The 20,411-nt window shown below is 43.0% G+C and overlaps 1 protein-coding gene across 1 annotated transcript in view; it reads right to left on the reverse strand.

Annotated features, from left to right (window-relative positions):
• The window catches only part of TSNAX (translin associated factor X), a 56,535-nt gene that overhangs the window by 32,076 nt on the left and 4,048 nt on the right, over positions 1–20,411 (reverse strand). The gene's annotated exons all lie outside the window — the stretch shown is intronic.

Here is a 20,411-nt window from a genome sequence, read left to right on the forward strand (position 1 = left end):
CACTGGAAGATCTTGGGTTTTGCTGTCCAGTGGCAACTGTGGTCCAAGTCCCACTCTCATAACTGCTTGATTTTATAGACAGCGCTCTGTGTTCTGCCACACCTCCCTGTTTTGTGATGGTGTCATCACAACCTGGGTGCCTGGGACCTTCAAGGCTGGTAAGGAAGGGAGCCCAGAGTCCAGGAACCTTGAGGCTGATAGGGAACAGGGAGAAGAATTCTGTCTGGGACCTGGGGAAGAGAAAGGAGACTGATAGCTGACCAGTTTGGTCACAGAGAATGGACATTTGCCTTTTGAACTGGCACTAGTTAAGCTAGCCATATTATGAGGGGTCAAGTACAGGGGGTGCCAGTTACAGACGTGTATTGAAGAAGCCTTTGCTTCAGAGTGTGTTGGTGGTCTTCCATCTACTTTTCTACATAGCTTTTTACCTTCCCATACCTAGTGGCTGCTTTCATCCAAGTTTCTTCTGCTCAAGTGGGTCACAGTGACCAGTACTGACAGGTTTCACCTGGTTGTTTAAATGCTAACACAGAGTTAATTCTGCCTTTTTATACCCAGGTGCTCTGGAACAATGTTTTCGCATCATACTAATAGGCTTTGTCTGCTGCCCCTATGCCACAGAGTGCTTGTGAGTCTTATACTCCGCAGAAAGGTAAATCTGTCTTGGTCCCGGCACAGAAACCAGAATTTTTATGCTTGGTCTCAGGGGAGAGTTTTGACACAGCTGCATCAAAACAAAGAATTCAAGATGAGTAGAGGAAGTACACTTGTGTTACAGACCTTTGTCCATTCGAAATGAGCTGGAGAAAAGGTAGTAGTCTAACAATGTCATTTTGTGTCATGGGTGATGATCTTGAAGACACTGAGGGCTGAAAACCTCCCCACAGAAACGTTCATACATACGCAAAAGCTGTGACTTGGTTACAGGCTGTTATTTCTGCAGGTGTCTCCAAAATTCAGGCCTAGCTATTCCTGAGTGCTGTGCTGTATGATCAGCTCTGACCTGGAAAACTGAAATCATATTAAAACTGTACTTATTACAGACCAAACATTTTATAGTTCGGTCACAGTGTGAAGGCCCCAAAGTGCAAATAAATAAAGGTTTTATATGCATTTATATTTAAAAAATCACCTTTAAAAAGTCAGTATGAAGTTTTTATTTTCTGTCCTACAGGAAAATCCACCTATTCCAACAAATCCCAGAGAATCAATACTTATTTAGAAAACTGTATTAACTGAAACATCAATCCTAATGACTTTTAAATGCCTCTATTAGTGGTTTCTAAGTTTATCACAGGCTATGTAAGGGTAATGAACAAATTAGGGTAAGCTTGGAGCACAGGTCTTTTAAGGATACCTATAGATGACATGCATATCTCTACTCACTGGTCCAAGAATATGATATCAAAATGGGTGAAATACTTCCTTTGTTCCCATGACAAGAATACATCCCATATGGAAGTCATCAGTATCAATGCTAAGCTTCCCTGTAAGCCCTTTTGAGCAACTCTTATTAAACATACATTACACATACACCTGTACAAGCTGAAGTCTTGGAAGAACACGTCTATTCCCCAAAAATCAGTGCTTCCACGCGGATGCCTGCGGGGGGACAATGATCATAAAGCAGCCAGAGAGCCAAAGGAATGCTGAGATTTCAGAGCCTGCATGATTACTGACAGCTGTACAAACAGTACAGTAGAGAAAACAGACTGACCTTGGCCATGTTTTGAGAGTGCCTGATAACCAGGTCCTTCAACAAGCCCTGTTTCAACATGAAGAGGAAAGAAGAGACGGTCACCCTGAGGAACAGGAGGAAACCCAACAGTGACTAAACAGCATCATTGTAAGTCAGCAGCTTGAACATCTTCCGGGACTGGTCTGGGACAAAACTGGTCGGTGATGACAGACATCTGCTTTATGTACCTGGCAGCATGAGAAGTGGATTAAGCCAGATATATGACAGCAATATCTCAAGTACAAGTAGACAGCACACTTCAAAACATGAATTACTGTGCTTTGACCATCCCAGAAATATCCATGGCAGAGAAATTTTAGTCTGTTTGCAAGAATTTTGAAATAGAATTTAAAAAGCAGAGAGTATTTCAGTGTATTTCTAAATCCACAGGGTTGTGGCTATCTTTTTCCAGCTCATTAGTGCCTATATCCTACTGTATAGAGAGAACATTGAGGAGGCCCATACTAGCAAATAATTGTAATGCTCATCTCACTGACCTCCCTTTCACCCTTGCAAACAGGTATTTTCTTTGCTGTTTCTTCACATGTGTCCAGGGAACACACCCTCCAACACTTGCAAAAACAAACACTATCACTGGGTTGGCCATCAGAGTCCCCTCTTAACTCTTATCTTGGGCTGTGTCCCTCTAGAGTTATTAAGTTACACGTTTAACCTCAAGGAATCTCTCTCCCCTCCCTGTAGTGGACAAAAGACAGTGGCTCACCTAACTCATAGAGACATCTGGCCCATAAATGACAGAGGCTTGATTCAGGACCAAAGCTAAGAACTAACTTCTTCCAGAATATCTCACACCTCAGAGCAGGCTGTGGGGATGATCCTCAGAATGGTTGTAGGAAACAGCTTGAGGTTTGGAGGAAACCTTAGCTTTGTTGAGCTGGAAAACTGAGCATTACACAATACTTGTTTTTTTCACCTTTCGAATTCTGCCCTTGCAATGTGCCAATCTGTAGGCATCCCTGTGTTCACTGCCATCCAGCATCTTGGTAAGCAGAAAACAAAACAAAACAAAAACAAAAAAGAAACCCACAAAACAACAACCACAAAAAAAAAAAAAGAAAAACAAACCAAAAAACCCTCAAAACACAACAAGGAAGAAGATCAGAAGGTGAAGGTCAGTATTCTGTCACTTAGTCATTCATGGAGAACTCCCCTCCTAGCACAGGCAGTATGAAAGTGTTTCCCTGTTAAGGCTTCATCTATAGCTGCTGCCAGCTTGGCAGGGAAAGCAACTCTCTGATGAAAACAAATTCCTGTGTTCCCATGACATTGAATTGCTCCTGCAACACTGCAGCTGTCAAAAAACTTGAGTGACTCCAAGGAGAAGCTGCATTTACCCTGGCTGTTTTGCTCTCCCTTTTCAAACACTAATTTTATATTCTACAGTCAGCCAAGCAACTCTTTACAAATTTTACAACCCATTCTCCCAAGAGCCTGAAGGCACAAAGCATTCCCACAGTGCACAACCTGAGAACTAAAGCATAAAATGCCTGAAAACACATAAAGCCTGTATGGACAGTCCCGAATAAGGTCAGTGAATCTGCCTACACCTTCATGAGCAAGCACTCACCTAATAAGAGTTAAAACCAGACCACATTAAAAGCTGATGAAAGAACAAGTAGATACAGCATATTAAATCCACCACACAAAAATCCTGCATCTGATTTACAAGAAAGTGTATAAAGCATGTCCTCACCAGATTATCCACCTGCTGCATATCAAGAGCTTTAGAACAAATTTAGAGAATTAATAACTACAAATTGTATGTAATGAGTAGCTGGGAAACAGGATAATATGCAAGATGAGTTTTTTAAAACTACATCATGCCAAACTAAGCAATTACCTTTCTTAGATGTGATTAACTCAATCCCTCTTTAGGCAGAGGTAACATAGTCTATCTCAACTATTGGACTTCAGCAAAACATTTGATTCAGTGCCACAACTTTGGTGATTAAAAGGCAAACTGGAGAAGATGGAGATTAGTCAGCAAACTGTAAAGCAGTGAGGAACTATCTTAAGGGAAGAATACAAGTTGCGTTGGACAGGTGCTGTGCTGTGATGAGGGGGTTCCACAAGTACCAGTCTTAGGACTTTCAATATTTTTACTGACAGTTTAGATATTAAAAAAAAAACAACCAACCGAAAAAAAAAAAAAAAAACCACCAAAAAATACAAAAACTAAAAAACAAAACCCAACAAACCAGGGGTGTTGTGAAACATGACTGATCTGTGATGAAATCTGTCAACAGGAGACAGCTGGAGGGTGTTGCTGGTACTCCAAAATTATGGATATCACAGGCAGAAATCTCTCAGAGATTAAATTATACAAATAGAGTCAAATGGTGTAGTAAAAATCAGACAGAAAAGCAGCAGAAATTATTCCAATAGCATTGTGGAAAAGACACTAGAGAAACTTCATCTGGAATATTGTATACTATTCCAGTTAGATCTGTTTTCAGAAAGCTCTCAAACTGGAACAGGTGCTGTGAAGACATATCCAGAAGCATTACAGGGAATAAACAGCCAGTAAGACATTGGAAGAACTTCAGCAAAGCAAAGGATAAGAGAGCTTATGATTTCTCACTATAAACAGTGTGGGGGGACAAGAGGGAAAAAGTAAAACTGTTCAACTTGAAGGACAATCTGACTCAAAAATATTTGACTGCAAGTTGGTCATCAACAGACCAAGTCTTGAAATGAGAGGAAAGTTCCTAGTTACCAGAGGATGACCAAAAAGGCTACCCACAGAGGAAAACAGCAACAAATGTTGCTGCTTTTCGGTATGAGAGCTCTTTAGTTTCCAAAGAACCTCTACTCCATGGCTGCCTGCAGTGACCCAGGCCAGTGCTCCAAGAAATCAATCTCTGTTCCTGCTCCTCTCCTCACAGCAGTTGCTGTGAGGTGTCGCAGGAAAGTGTTCCTCAACTCTGGTCTTACACAAGCAGGCATCTCACTGGTTGCACAGACTTGAGAGGCAAATCTTTGAACCTCTGTCTCCCAGCTCTCAGGGACAGTCACTCCTTTTTCTCACAGTGGTGTTCAAAATACAAAATCCTCTTCTATTTCTCCAGCTGCCAGTTTTCCAGAGGTGTTCTTCATTTTGATCTTTAGCAGCAGTTAAACAGCTCATTTCCCCAGCCCAGGTGCTTCCTCCAACACGGTGACAGGAAACAAAATGAGCAGGCTCTGAGGCAGGCAGGTTACCGACCCCCTGTGCAGTGTTTCTGCCCCTGCCACAGCATTGCAACGTGCCCTGCTCTTGGCTGTGGCAGCACAAGTGTCTGTGGGGACCTGCCTGAGCCAGCACCTGCCCTGTCCAAAACACACACACTACTGCAGTTGAAAGAGAGGGGCACACAAGCTCCTGGAGAGAAGAGAAGGAAGGGGAGGCACACAGCTGTTGTTGACTATCCATGTTACTGCTACAGATCCATAGGACTTTTCCCCATAGGGGGAAAGAAATGTGTATTTTGAAAGTTTTAACGTTATCTTTTCTGGACTCAAGTACTTTAAAAACAGCATGTTAACTATGGTGGACAGTCAGGTGCTAAAGAACAACACTGAAGTGCTCTTTCATATTTTTGGACTGCAAAACCTCCTTCTTGGAAGAAGGGGCGGAGGAGAGTGAGGGTCAGGCAACAGGACTGTAAGCTCTGTCAATTGTACCAACTCATCTGGAGCATCTTAGACCCCCCCCCAAAGCCACTGATCATCTCTTGGGGACTGGCTTTCTGTGTGATCATAGTGATGCACACTTTCACCACCTGCGCTGACATGCAGCTGCACCTGCCCGTCCTTCCCAGCCTTGAGGCTGACCACAAGGAAAATGCCCTTTGTCACTCTGTCATTGCTGGCCATGCCAGGTTTACTAAACCACCCACCTTTTTTATTCAGCATTGTACTGGCCTTGTAAGAACTGGAACTTTTCCAAATACTGCTTGAAGCCATCCCACCTCTGCTCTCCCTTCTTGCTGGCAAGGGCTTTCTGCAGCCAGATGAAGGAGTGGGTACCTGCAGGGTGTCCCCTGCACCTCAGGAAAGCAGGGTCTGCTGGGAAGGTTAACACTGACTTTTCCTTTGCACATGCTGGCATCAAGAAGGTGCATAGAACTTGCCCTTAGTTGCAGCTCATGTGAATGTCAGCTCTACTGGAATCCAGGAGTCCCCTGGGTTTTGAGAAGAGGATCTTGCCAGTTTTCACAGACAGCATTAACAGGTAACACACTGTAAGCTTGTGGAAGGCAGGGAATATGGGACAGGGTTGTTTTAAATTTCTCTTACTACAGTACAATCCTGGTCTGGGCCCAAGGCTTCTCAAGACTGCCCTTCTCTAATGGTGATAGCAGAGGTAAACCTGTTCCTATGCAGATGGGGCAGACAAATGTCACAATAAAGATTTCAGCAGTCTATCTTTAGAGCAGAGCTCCTGCACATAGACAGAAAAGTAGCTATTTCACCCACTCCTTTGTATGTTGGCTCTGATGTCCCAGTCCGACTGACCTTTCACTGCTGTGAAACCTCTGAGGGCTATTTTCATCCTATTGTAAATCAGCAGAGCTTTAGGATTGGCATCACAGGAGGTTCTTACCTCATGGGGACTGTCCCAGCACAACCTTCCTCTGGAGCACACCTCTGGGCAGGAGATAACAGGATCTGCTGTACATGCTGACTACTGCTGGCTGTGGCTGTCCCCCTGCCAGAGGAATCCTGAGCCAATCATTTTGCATTTCCCTCTTCCCTTCCTAAAGAGGCCCCAAACAAGTACCAATATCTTTCGTTCAGGCAGTGTTTCCATCACCCTGCTGCCTCGCTGCAGCCAGTGAGGCGGTGAGCAGTGCAGTTCTCTGTGGTCTTCTGTGGTCAAGAGAGAGAGAGGTGCCTACAGAAAGCAATTTATCCCTCCTAAAATCTTAACCACATCTCTCTCTGAGGAAGTGCCCAGGACAACTTTGCTCCTGACACTGATGCTTCATTTAGACACCTAAAATGAGGTGTGGACAAATCCACACCCTTCTGCTTCTCGCATGATGTTTCACAAGCAGAAGTGTTGTAATTCTCCTGCTTGCTGCTCTCAGCCACTAATGTTAGATAGGATGTTAGATAAAGTGCATCCACCCACATTCTGGCAGAGCCCCTTCTCCCAAGTGACATAAATGATAATTTTCATCTTGCTTCACTAGATATTCAACACTGCGTACTGCAAAGCATGCATATTTTCATATTTGGCTGTGATCAGTAATATAGTTCCTATCTCTGGTAACAACAGCCCAAAACACCGAGGGTTGGATCCTGTGTCGTAGTTGTCAAAATGGCGGTGTTTTGTAGTCAATATCCTGAGTATCTTTCTCAGGAAGATTTGTGTTGCAGGATCAACAGCAACAGTAGTCCAAGCCAAGCTGATGAAAGAGCCAGTTAATCCCAAAGAGCCAAGTCCCTGGAATGTGCCCTGTTCTGGGAGGGCATCACTCAGCTATGTCCATATAGCTGGGTATGTCTGGTGTAGCTGAAGCTGGTAATTAGCCAGAGGCTGGGGCTTGGTTAGTAGTTGGGGGTTTTTTGCCTTTTTTTTTTTTTTTTTTTTTTTTTTTTTTAAATAAGAAAAACATCCACAGTTGTTCCATGGGAAAAGAAAAAGTAATCTACCCACATGGAATATATGCAGTTGTCCTTGTTTCCTCCTTGCTTACTTTCACCTTCTGCTAGTGTAATTTGAGTGACAAGATTTTTCTAAACACCAAATTAGGATAAACTGCAGAAACAGATGAAGGAGAAAAACCGGCAGGCTTTTAACAAATCAGGAATATGTGCACAGGGCAGATACTGAAATGCATAAACTTTGCAGTGTTTTACAAAAACAGCCAAAGGCAGAGCCACACAGGTAGAGTCCACAGCTGTAGGGTGTCTATGCTTCACTTCCCACTCTCCTCTTCCTCTCGAGGCAGCTGCTGCTGAGCTGTGACAGCTGAGCTGCATGTGAAGCAACTCTTAAACCACTTGAAGTTTTCAACCTGACTGTGTTAAAGCAAACTCCCCTTACCCAAGCACTGGAGGTGAAAGGAAACTCAAGGCATGATTCTTCAGGGAGGTAAAACACCCCAAGTGACACATCCCCTGGTGCCTAAGGAGGGCCATTCGCACATATGAATGGCCAGGAAACCCAGGACACAGTGGTTTGCACCTGCTTTGCCCAGATGCACATGCCTACACCCTGCCCAATGCAGTGAGGGACATGCTCTGAGTCATATTCAGTGCAAAGTCAGGTCTGAGCTGACCACATGTGAATGCCTGCTAGAAGCCAACCTGTGATACAGGCTTTCCTCACCATTAATCCTATGAAGCAACACACACCCTGGCAATGAAGCACCATCTCTAAAAAGCATCCCAAACATAACCAGAAACAGCAATGACAGTCAAAGCTAGAACCACATGAAACTGCATAGGCAGGCCATATCACCTATGGTGTCTGAGCATCACTTGGCTGCATGCAAAACTGCTTACTGACCAGTGCAAAGGTCTGAATTAAATGAGTTTTAAGATGAGGTCCAGTCACTGACTATCTGCACTTTCCTAGACTGCTGCAATATAAAATGAAACAGGTCTGTGTTGATCATAAGTGAAGGTACCAAAATATGTCAACCCCTTGTGTGGTGCTTGGTAGAGCAGACCCAGGGAATGTTGCACTTCAGGGCACCTGGTTGGGTCTAACTGGCCAAAGCCATTTCTCTTGGCTCCCCTGCTGAACTGGCAAAGCTGACTTTTGCCACTCCAAGGATAAAAGGCCAGGACTGGGACTGGCTCTTACCACTCAAGAGAATATAGAAATGGTCAAGCTGTTAAAGGGAGGTGACAGAAGATCTTGGAGAGTTGGATATGCTGCCATAACACCATCACAGGAGGCAGAAATAGCAGAGGTGGGAGCAGGGCAGTACTTTGTATGCTCCCATTCCAGCTTCCCAAGCTCTAAAATACCTAGGAAAGCCACCACTATTCCAGCTGCTGACTTTGCCACCAGTGACAACCAACTTAAGTGAGCATTCCTCATGTCTTGCTGCCTCAAAGCCCAGAAACAGCTTCATTTCTCCTGGTGAAGGCAAGATGGTGTTTTTGTTTCTCTGCCAGGCTTAGAAAAGCCATAACATAGCAGAGCAGATAGGAGAGCCCAGATAAAGGAGAAGAGCACAGGCTGAGTATGGGGCCAGGCACCCAAGCCATCCATTTGGAGGTAACCTGGCATGCCCAGCACAAGGCACCTGAGCACTGGGTAGAAACTAAAATATGGAGCTGGGAAATTGTGTAGCTGAGAGGGATTTACATGGCTGTGCCCTATGTGCTGAAAGCTCCCCTTGCTTATGTGCTGGGAGGGGCAGAGCTTCTCCTGCCTGGCACAGAGCTGCCTCAGCCCTGGGCTGCATGCTGCCCAGCTCACACCTTGGCCCCACTTGGATTCACACACACCACACAATGCCTTCACACATATATATTTATCAAGCTAAAAAAAGTTCTGGTTAGCTGTTGTGTTGGCTGTGAGGCTGAGTTGTGATATCTAGGAGGGAAAAAGAGGCCACCTGGAGCTGTAAAAATCTCACAAGCCAGCAAAATACGGAGGGCAGCATGCTGGTGGGAGGTTGGATACTTACTGGAGTGGAAGAATTCCAATACAGAAATGATTCATCTTCACGGCATGGTCCCTCCCCCCACCATAAAAAAAAAAATCCTTTTTACATATTTCCTGGAATATGTGATTGTACTAGAAGAACATTTTATGCTCCTGTTATGAAAGGAAACCCAGTCCAGTGGGACAAAGTCATTCTTGGAATAACTTTCAGTGAAATCAAGAGTTACAACTGGACTGACTTCAATGTAACAAGTCCTTGGGATATTGGTGGCTGCTGTTTTTGTATGCAATCTGGATCTACAAGTTTTCCTAGTATAATAATTGCAGTAAGAACTGTGAGGTTTTGTAACCAAACTCGTTTATGTTGGCAAAATCCCTTCTTTTGATGATAGAGAGGTGACTTATACCACTTAATTTCTTCCAGTTTTTAATTGCAAGTTGCTGTTCCATTATGTCTTTATGCTGTCTGCACAACAAGTGTAAATGATTACTTCTGCATTGTTGTAACAGTACCCTTTTCTAGCATAGACAAGCTAAAATTTTATTTTGTATAATGCATATATTAGGATATGGGGTTAGGGAAGAAAGAAATTACTATCTTAAAACAAAAGAGATTGATGACCTACAATAGCCTGCAAGATAAATTCTGTGTGGCAGTAAGAGAACAGAATTCACCAAAATAATCTAGATTATTTTCTTTCATTATTTTTATCACAGTTGGGATCTTTATTTCCTAAGCAATCTCTATAAACATCTGCATGAACTTATAGCTTGTATATGTCTATTTTCATTTCTAAGATCCAAGTTAATCTTGTTTGCAGCATGCAAAGAACTTGAGCAGGATGTGATAGCACTTTATGTCATCCCCACTTAGAAGTGCATTAGCCCTGCAGTATCACTGCCTGGCCAGCCCAAGGGGCAGTGGGACACCTGCAGATTTGCCATTGCCAGTTTGACTGCAGATGGTCTAAGGAACATCTGGGAAGCAGATGTTCCCTGAAGTATCTCCCAAAAGTGAAAGGGAGCATGATAAAGAGAGCAAAGTTGCAGGGGTAAAAATCTAAGCATGGGGAAATATGGCATCACCTTGAAAACCTTGTATTTTGTGCTGGAAAGAATGGAGATAGGCTTGGAAGGTTCTTAAAGCAAAGATAATCAGGTGTGTTTTATGGTTTAAAATCAGTGAAACTCAATCTGTGCTTGTAGAGAGCAGCTTTACAATATTTCCCCATGTACGGCACACAGAGCAAAGTCGTTCCACCCATTGTGCACAACAAAGAAGCTCATCTGCACATACAGAGAAATACCATCAGCCACAATATAAATGGACCTGTATAAGTTGGGTTGAATTCTTCTCTTACTGAGGTAAGGAGATCAGTAGAAAGGGGTGACAAAACATCATGCAAAGAAAACAACTTTTGTAGCAGCCCTGTCAATGTGTATACAGCTGCAGGGTCAACGAGTGTGTGTCTCACAACCAGAGAAAGGATGTTGCAGCAATCAGGGTATAAAAGGAGAGTCTGGCACAGTTTGGGCTACCAGGCTGGCTAAAAAAAAGACTCTATCTTGTAGCTATTACTAAAAAATAGTCTGCAAGACTAAAAATAGCATGGATATACCAACGTCTAAAAAGAGATCAAAAATTAAGCCCATAAAGATTGTAAGTCATATGAGATTAAGAACTTTAGAGCTTATAAAAGACAGTAATGAAAATTAAATTATACTAATTCACACTACCTAGTTTCAATCTCCAATCACCAGAGCCAAAACAAGCAGACAGCTTTATTTACTGTTTTTTTCATTTTTTCTGGGACGTACAAACTGAAGGTGCTGTATGCCAGACCTCCCATGCTTCTCATATACAGACCATGTTTCCTGCTTGCACAGGCCTCTCTTCTGCCAGCACCTCAAGGATGTGCTTTGGTGGCTACCTCAAAAAGTGCCTGGAGGACTGAAAAGGCAAGAAGCAAGAAACTGTCTGTGTCTGGAGGAACAGGCTCTGTGAATCCCACTCTGCAGGTCAGACATCTGTCTCAGGTTTGCAGGGTTTTGCAAAGTATTTCATGTGCCACCTTCAATGCCCACCAAACAAAGCTGGTGTCCTGATCTCGAACAGACAGCAGCAGATCTGACTGAACAGGGACCAGCAGCTCACACAGGCAGCTGCTTAGCAAGTCCTGGCACCACCAGGGGTGTAGCCAGCTGCCTGGGGACATTTTAGACTTTAGTTACAGACCCAGGACCCTTAGTTAAGCATATATCTTGCTAAGATACTCTAATCTTTTATTAGATTTAAGCCTCCATCCCTGTTCAGGGTTATTAAGGGTTTAGTTCAGCATTTGCAACAGGACCCAGATAGATGAAGAGCTTAAGGTGAAAGGAGGAATGTAAGCAGAGGGGCTGCAGCAGAGGCTGATACTTGTCCCATTTGGGGAACAGCACAGAGCCCTGTCATTTGTGCTGTGTGCTGCTGCAAGCATTGGACATGAGCTGGTTCAGCACAAGCAGTACCTACATGAGCACACCAGGCTCAGGTGAGACAAGGAGAGCCACAGGAGGGGCAGGCAGGTTGCTGGGGCAGCTGCAGCAACCCCTGGGGCAGCATGGGGAAAGGAAGGGAGGGAATAGCTCTACTCAAAGCCCTGCTTGTGAGTCATAGCCTGTCTGCAACCATATGGACCCAGCCAGACTGGAGACTCAAGTCTTCTTCCAGCTGTTGTTGAAGTGTCAGTACCTCAGCCCTGGCTGTTACCATTCTCCTCCTAACCACCACTACCCTCCCAGATTTGTCAGCAAAACTGTATGCTTCACCTGGTCCTCTGGAATTGAAGTGAGCTGTGCTAGCTCAGGCAGCTGAAACAAAAGGTCTGCCTGTATCTAGTTCAAAGCTAGTAAATAGGTCAAGGAAAGCTGGCGGGGTGTGGGTGCCTGAGAGCTGGGTGAGTGGTAATCACCTCAGCCAACAGACCTGGAGTTTACACACTGACTTGGGCACCTCTGTGCTGATCTGCCCCATGCACCCAGGAGCTGACTTTGGTTTGTGTTCAGTGCAAGCTACACCAAGAGGGTGAATCTGGTCAGAGGAACTCCAGATGTGCCCAACGCTTTTTCATCCCTCTATGCTCCTTGACTGCCTCTTCCCCCTCACTTGCAGTCAAGGAGAAGGTTCCACTGAAGTCCAACTGGGGTCAAGCAGAGCCGCAGTTTTTATGCCCCTAGTTGCTTGCAGCTAGTGAGACATGGTTTTGGTGATGCTTTAAACACTCAGATCTTGACTACTGGGGCCTAGCAATGCTCTCCTCCTAGGTGTAATATGTGTACTGTGGTGTAGATGGGTTTGGGGTTGAGCTTCTGAGAGCACAGAATTTGCAAGTCAGTTCTTCCTTCCTTCCTTCCTTCCTTCCTTCCTTCCTTCCTTCCTTCCTTCCTTCCTTCCTTCCTTCCTGCCTTCCTGCCTTCCTGCCTTCCTGCCTTCCTGCCTTCCTGCCTTCCTTCCGAACTGCCTTCCGAACTGCCTTCCTTCCGAACTGCCTTCCTTCCGAACTGCCTTCCTTCCTTCCGAACTGCCTTCCTTCCTTCCTTCCGAACTGCCTTCCTTCCGAACTGCCTTCCTTCCGAACTGCCTTCCGAACTGCCTTCCTTCCGAACTGCCTTCCTTCCGAACTGCCTTCCTTCCGAACTGCCTTCCAAACTGCCTTCCGAACTGCCTTCCGAACTGCCTTCCTTCCTTCCGAACTGCCTTCCTTCCTTCCGAACTGCCTTCCTTCCGAACTGCCTTCCGAACTGCCTTCCTTCCGAACTGCCTTCCGAACTGCCTTCCGAACTGCCTTCCTTCCGAACTGCCTTCCTTCCTTCCTTCCTTCCTTCCTTCCTTCCTTCCTTCCTTCCTTCCTTCCTTCCTTCCTTCCTTCCTTCCTTCCTTCCTTCCTTCCTTCCTTCCTTCCTTCCTTCCTTCCTTCCTTCCTTCCTTCCTTCCACCCTTCCTTCCTTCCACCCTTCCGCCCTTCCACCCTTCCTTCCGCCCTTCCACACTTCCTTCCGCACTTCCTTCCGCACTTCCTTCCTTCCTTCCTTCCGCAACTTCCTTCCGCAACTTCCTTCCGCACTTCTGCACTTCCTTCCTTCCGCACTTCCTTCCTTCCTTCTGCACTTCCTTCCGCATTTCCTTCTCAAGCACTCTCAAATCAAGATGCCACAAACAAAACCACTTTCTTGCGAGTGTCTGTACTACTGTTTTATGTAATTCAGAACTGCAAAATCACTTTCTCTGGGTACCTTAGCAGGCATCAGTGTGAGATCCTCTGACAAGGGATCCAAAGAGACTTGGTGTTGACTTCTCTGTACAACAAGAACCTTATTCTCTAAATAAGATAATTATCAAGAGGGTGTTTGTGCGCATTCTTGTTTTTGGGGACTCTCTCTTTGCCACCATGACTCATAAAACTCATTAAGCCAGAGTATGCCTAGCAGAACCATTTAATTACACAGCAGTTGCAGAGTAGTGACGGAATCTATGTTTAACAGGCTGACAGCAAGATGGCTTTATCTACAAAGCTGTTTAGATGTCAGTATAGCCAGTGCCATCCATAAGGCTGGGCAAGCCATACCAGGCACCAAACCAGCAAGGAGGAAAGCAAAATTTGTGTCAGGAGTAGGCTCAAGACACTAGTGATTTGCATAAACAGTCTGAAAACGTGCCTGTCATCACCATGTCTGGGGCAATGTGTGGAAACACTATCTCGTAAATCAACAGCCTTGCACTGCACAGTGACCTAGATAGGAAATACGATGCAAAAAGGGAGAGGGTGAGACTGTACACTGTTGTAACACAAAGATCAGGTTATTTGCTGCTGCTTTTATTCTAGCTATGAGTTTAACAGTTAATAAACTACTTGAAAACAAGTTCTAGCCTCTCCCTTCTTTCTCAGACACTCTCACAGCAACACAGCAAGCAGCCAGACCAATTTATGAACAATGTACTTCAGTAGTTAGCAAAATGTTAACAAAATATTCTTAAAAACCACACAACACATTTCAGCTATGGTTGCACGACTTCAAGGTGTCTGAGAAGCTGCTCAGAGGGATTACCCCAACATTGCAGTGACTACTTCTCGCTTGTGTGTGTGAACAGGCTTATTTACATGAAGAAACTCTTTCCATTGTGGCTTTTGACATTGCAGTAGACTATTCTGTTGCAGCAGGCTAGGATATGTGAGAATGACTTTGCTCACTGGAATAAAAAAGCAAAGGGAATTTTTTGGGAGCTAATGCATGACACTGTTAGAAATCCCCTCCCATTTGTACATTTTGTCCCGATTACTTAGAAGCCAAGCATGACCAAGCCAAGCATGATTTGTCATCAGTTTTGGTTTTGTGAGGTTTTTCTCCTTGTAATTTACCTTACAATTAGCACTTTGTATCATACATTCTAGTCCATCTAAGGGCTGGTCTTAAAATTCCACCATAAAACCTCAGCACACTGAAAGAAGTAAGCACTGTTCTGGTACAGAAAACACACCTCCCTCACCATTAAAGAGATGAAGAAATTGTAAGCTCTTTTAAAGAAATTGTAGCTGGATGATACTTTCAGGAAGGCAGAGGAATGATAGCCTTGTAGGGTAGTGGCTCAGTTTTCCTATATTATTATTATTTCCATATTGTTTTTATATCAACAAAATAAAGTTTTCTCTTAACTCTGAAACTCTGCTGGCAGGAAGAAAAACATTTAAAGATTGCATATCAAAGGTCTTTGATATGAAAAAATAACTTATCTATAGACTAGTGCACTCTGTAAGCAGGAAAATAGTTTGCTTTCATTTTTTTCATTCTTCTGTAAATAGAATATTGCCTTCAAAATTAGCCTTGTTCACTCCAAATTACTGAGCTTAGCAAAAATTAAGCCTCTTTTTTATATTTTCAGATTTTTCCCCCAAAAGTAACCATACAAGTAATGAAATCTACCTCTTTCAAATGTATAGTATACAAGACTTTGATATTGCTATGAGGCTGAACTATCAGAAGTCAGAGCGAAATTTTCCTTTCTCAATCCCATTTCTTAAAGTTATTTCTTTTGAAAAGAATACATGAAACTTCACCCAAACCCAATTTCTCCCCCATATTTAAACTGTAGCTAAATCTTGGAAAATACAGTGTAGCTAAATTTTGGAAGACAGTGTTTTTTAATCTGCCATCACATTCAAGGGACCTACATTAATGAAAAGGGAGAGTGTTAGGTCAGACTCTTCTGGTTTCTGTAACAGTCACCTGGTTTCCTTCTATATTTACATATTTTTCAGAAACAGAATTCCAAGTGTCTTGCCCTTGGGACTTAGTCCAGAGTTATGTTTGTGATTACTCTGTCATATATTATCACAGTCATGACAGTCTATCAGAAAAATGGAGTAATTTCTACGTAGTAAACTACAGCATTTCTTACAGCATGTATTGCTGTATTCACTGGTCCCAGTGAAACCATTTCTCCATATGTGGTGGGGAGGGAAAGATCCCCTCTTCAGGAGTGTTTATTGACTGATTGAGGCAGGTATCTTTTTTTGTCATTTGCAGCTGACGGTCACTGTGGCTTCATTTTCCACACTGCTGGCAGTAGTTTCTGTATAGCATCTAAGGGAATTTCTCCCTCCACAAGCATTTTTGGGAAGAGCCTTATATCTTAATTATTCTCCTCTCAACCTGTCCTTACACTGCATCTCACAGTGAAGGAGATCCTGTTCCCCTTCCTGGTTCCACCACGCTGCTCCACAACTCTGCTTCCTCTGCCTCCATCGGAGCTCAGCACTCCCCCACACGACATTGCAAAACCTCCTCAGGGATGAAGACCTCCTCTATTTATAGAGCACTGAGGCTAGATGAAAGTTTCCAGTGAGTTTTCTGGAAGAGCTCACATCTAGCTGCTCTGCAGGCTTACAAAGGGAAATGAGTTTCCACCTTGCTTTAGAGCTTGGCCTGGCATCTAACAATCACTAAACTTCTGCAGTACAGTATGTAGTGCACCAGGCATGTGTTTGATGTTATACACTGACATTTATGAACCTCTGAAAACTTTTCTTCCTGACATGCTTGAGGCAGGTTCTCTACCATGAACCCATATTCTCAACTGATTTTTGTCCTAGGTCTGTGATTCAGAGCTATCTTAAGATAACAGAAAAGAAAAACTGTTTTTAGCTTTGTGCTGATATTTTTCCTTAAAAGATTGAGGCTGATATTTTTAAATCAAAAATAAGGTTCCATTAACAAGTGCACTGCTGCATGTTGCTCCACAAAGATATGATTCAGCATGTTTTTTACTCATGTCACAAGTCAAATACAGAATATGCTTTAAAATAGTGGATAAATGGCTGTAGCTGCAGCTAAAATAAGGTAGGAGTCAGGCTGGGTTCACAGGCATATTCACAAACACAGTCTGTGTGCATATATGAGCTAGTCATGTTCAGCCTCTGAAACTGATAAGCTGCTGTTTATTAAAAAAAAAAAAAACAGAGAAAGACAGCAAGCCTTTGACTACTTCTGCCCACAGCACATGGCTTTTATTGGAGGATATGTTTGCACAAAGGGAGGAGTGTTGCCTCCTACAAAAATTTCAACAGCCATTTGAACAATTTGGTAAATAGATGAGGACAGAGTCTTCATCTATTGTCTGCTTGTCCCCTCCAGTCAGAAGTCAATCACACAGTGAGGAAGCTCTAATCTAAAGGAGAAACCCTTTTTAGGAATCTGCTTTCTAATGAAAACTCCTGAACATGGTCCCAGCATTACCAACAATCTGAGGGTACACACATACACCCTGATACAAACAAATGAACAAACAACCTGAAAATGATACAAACAACCTGAAACAACAACAAAAAAGAGAATAAGAGAATAATTCCAGGGAGAAAATATAAGCTTAATGCAACAGGAAAGGAAAAAACAGTGAAATTCACCTCCGACAAGATAAATGTTATCATCTTCCCTTGCACTGTAAGTGGGTGAAGAAGGAGCAAGTTGCTTCTTGACCTGTTTTTTGCTTCTGCATAAAAATTAAAGGCCATTTCTTTTAGTACCAATAAAATGCCACCTTTTCTCTAAGTCACTAATTAGCTGACTGGATGAGCAAGGAACAGGTTCAGGTGACTCAAAAAGTGACAAGCTGATGCAGAATGATAGCAAGACTCAATCACAACCCAGCACTAATTACAGCTCTGTAGCACACACTATCACTCTGAACACAAAACAAGGATGTTAATAATACAAATTTAGCTGTGCACTTGTACAAAATCCTTGTAAGCTTAATTTTCCAGGACTTAATCTTTCACTACTGCTTTGTAAAAGCTGTCCAATGTACAATTCCAACATTATGTTTCAGTGGATTCATGAACAGCATTGCGTCATCTGAATGCCCATTGAAAGAGATAAAATCAAGTGTCAGTTTAGATCATGCAGGGAGGAGACAACAATTTTCGTAATATGGGAATTTAAATTATTGTATATCCACTACTGGCATTCCTGCTTTATTAAGTATCTGTCCTTGGTATAAGTTGCTTGGGATGTGCTTTAAAACATGAAATACCTTATACTAATACCTAATACTCTGGTATTAGTCAAAGAGTATTTGCACAGAGGGTTGTGCTTGTTAGCATAGGCAGAATAAGACAGAGACCACCATCATAATGAGTGTGCATCAATATCACAAGTTTTAATATGAGTTCAGTTATAAAATATCAATAACTGTTATCATCAACAGCCAGAACCTTTCAACTACTAAAACCTGAAAAGAAAAACAAAGAAACAAACAAAAACTTACAACATTTGTAAGTTGGCATGCTGTTTGCACCATCAATAGCCTGAAACACCTTTCCTTGCATCCTTAGATAACAGTATCGGGTGATGCTAGCCATTATCCTGTCTTGGTACAAAATACCCTGTACTTTGGATCTGCTGATTCCCTCAATACAGTTTCAAAATGAAAAGCTTCTCTTCAATCAAAGAAGAAAGAAAGGAGAAATGGGTGGAGTTACATAATGCAAAGCAAATAAGAGTGAAGTTACAGGACATGACCGAGTCAGCTTACTATTCTGACTTGGGTGGTCCTGCTTTTCCCTCCCAGATCCTGGCCCTGCTGGTCCACACCCTCTCTTACACCACATCAAACCACTTGGTAAGCTGATCCAACTTGTTAATCCAACAGAAAACTACTCTCTTGAACTGACTCACCAAAGGGCTTGACAAGAGTGAAACCAAGGAGAAAGGCTCTGGAGGGAGCAGAACCACCCCTTCTGGTGGCAGCAACTCAACACTGGGTCTGAAATGAACCACAACTGAAGAAAGCATTGAAGAAGGGCATGAGAGGAGCACTGAAGGCAAACAAGAAAGGCATACAGTAAGGGCACAGTGTCTTTGGGAAGAATGGAAATGCAAGAATAGACATCACAAAGTCTTTGGCATGGGATAGACACTGAAGGGTGCAATGGCAGGAGAGCAACAGGACATTAAATCATGTTATGCATCAGAGGGGGGCATGGGAACACAGGCACTGTCCTGGCAGAAGGAAGAATGGCTATGACAGAAAACACAGTAAGTATTGAGTCCATCTGCATTGCAGTGGCTCTTCGGGGTTCAAGGTCAGAGTGCTTTTGTCTGTGTGTGTCTGTAGCCAGACCTGGCAAAGGTGAGCTCTTTGGGACGGGTGCTACTTTAATATTTTTAACAAAACATGAGCTATAATATTGTATCCCCATTGTTCAAGAAAAGAGGGAGGACACCAATCTTCACTCAAAAAACAAACAAAATGAAGCCTGTCCCCATTCTTCTCAAGAAACTGCCTCATCAAAAAAAAAAAAAGAACAAAAATCAAACTGCTAAGTGTTATTGAGGAATACCACCTAGTCAGTCTTATCAGCTCAAAACCTCACTCATTATTATCTTTTCCTTCCTCTCTTAAATTACTGAGACAGGGCTCTCATAGCAGCAAATCTTTTAAGTTCACCGTTTGCTTGGAATCTCCCCTACTTGTACAACTGCCTCCATAAGAAAAAGAGTTTAGGGTTATCAGAAATTGTGCTAGTCATCTGGAGAAAGGGAAAAGAAACAGTGTCAACTGCATATCCAAAGATAAAATGTCCAGGTTTTTAACAAATTTGTCTTCATAATTTTAAGGAACACTTCTTGAGTTCCTCTCTTGAGCTCTTGTAACTCATTAAATAGCACAATATATTGCAAGGCATGAGCTGAGATATTCTCAAGCTTCCCAAACCAAGGGGCAGAGGGCAAACTGTCCCTGCCTACACCCCAGGGCATCCCTGTTCTCTTTTCCAAGTACAAGACCAGGTACTGGCAGAAGTACAAACTACGTGCCTGGCAGCCGAAAGACAAGGAAAGAGAAAATATGATGTGCAATAAATCAGGTACACACAAAATAATTGTGGCAGGTCACATCATCGTAACACTGCTCGGCATTGTTTCCACCTTAATGATCTTTCAGCATGTCACCATGCTGAATCATGATGACAGAGAGGCAGAAAGCACATATCAGATGCAGAATGAACAGGTCTTTTTGTGATTGTGGTGCTATGAAGCACTGGGCTTTATGTTGGAGTCCTCTGTTCTCACTCTGGAAGACCTGTCTGCAGAAAAATCAAGAAAAATTTCTGGAGCAGTTCAGATAAATTTGACCTACATACAGATAAAACAGGAATCTCTCTCTTTTTTTTGCCCCCAAAACTGCTTATTGCTGTATCAGTGAGTGAATTTCAAATGGGTTTAAAAAATGTTCTTTAAAAGTAATTTTCTGTTCATAACTGGACGTTAAGCACCCCAAGACCTGCTGGCTTGCTTAAGTTAGAGGCCAAAAAATGTACGTAATTGTCAATCTTTAGTAAGACAGGGAGTTCTTTTCTAACCAGAGCCAGAAATACTCTCTCTGGAGAAATCTCACAAACAATGTGAAAAAAAAAAGCTTTTGAACTTTCCATGGTACAAAGTTTAAAATGAGGACAAAACTGGAATGAGTTGGTCTTGAGCATTTTCTAAGCTATGCTGCAT

The sequence above is a fragment of the Vidua chalybeata genome, chromosome 3 (assembly GCF_026979565.1).
Source record: "Vidua chalybeata isolate OUT-0048 chromosome 3, bVidCha1 merged haplotype, whole genome shotgun sequence".
NCBI lineage: Eukaryota > Metazoa > Chordata > Aves > Passeriformes > Viduidae > Vidua > Vidua chalybeata.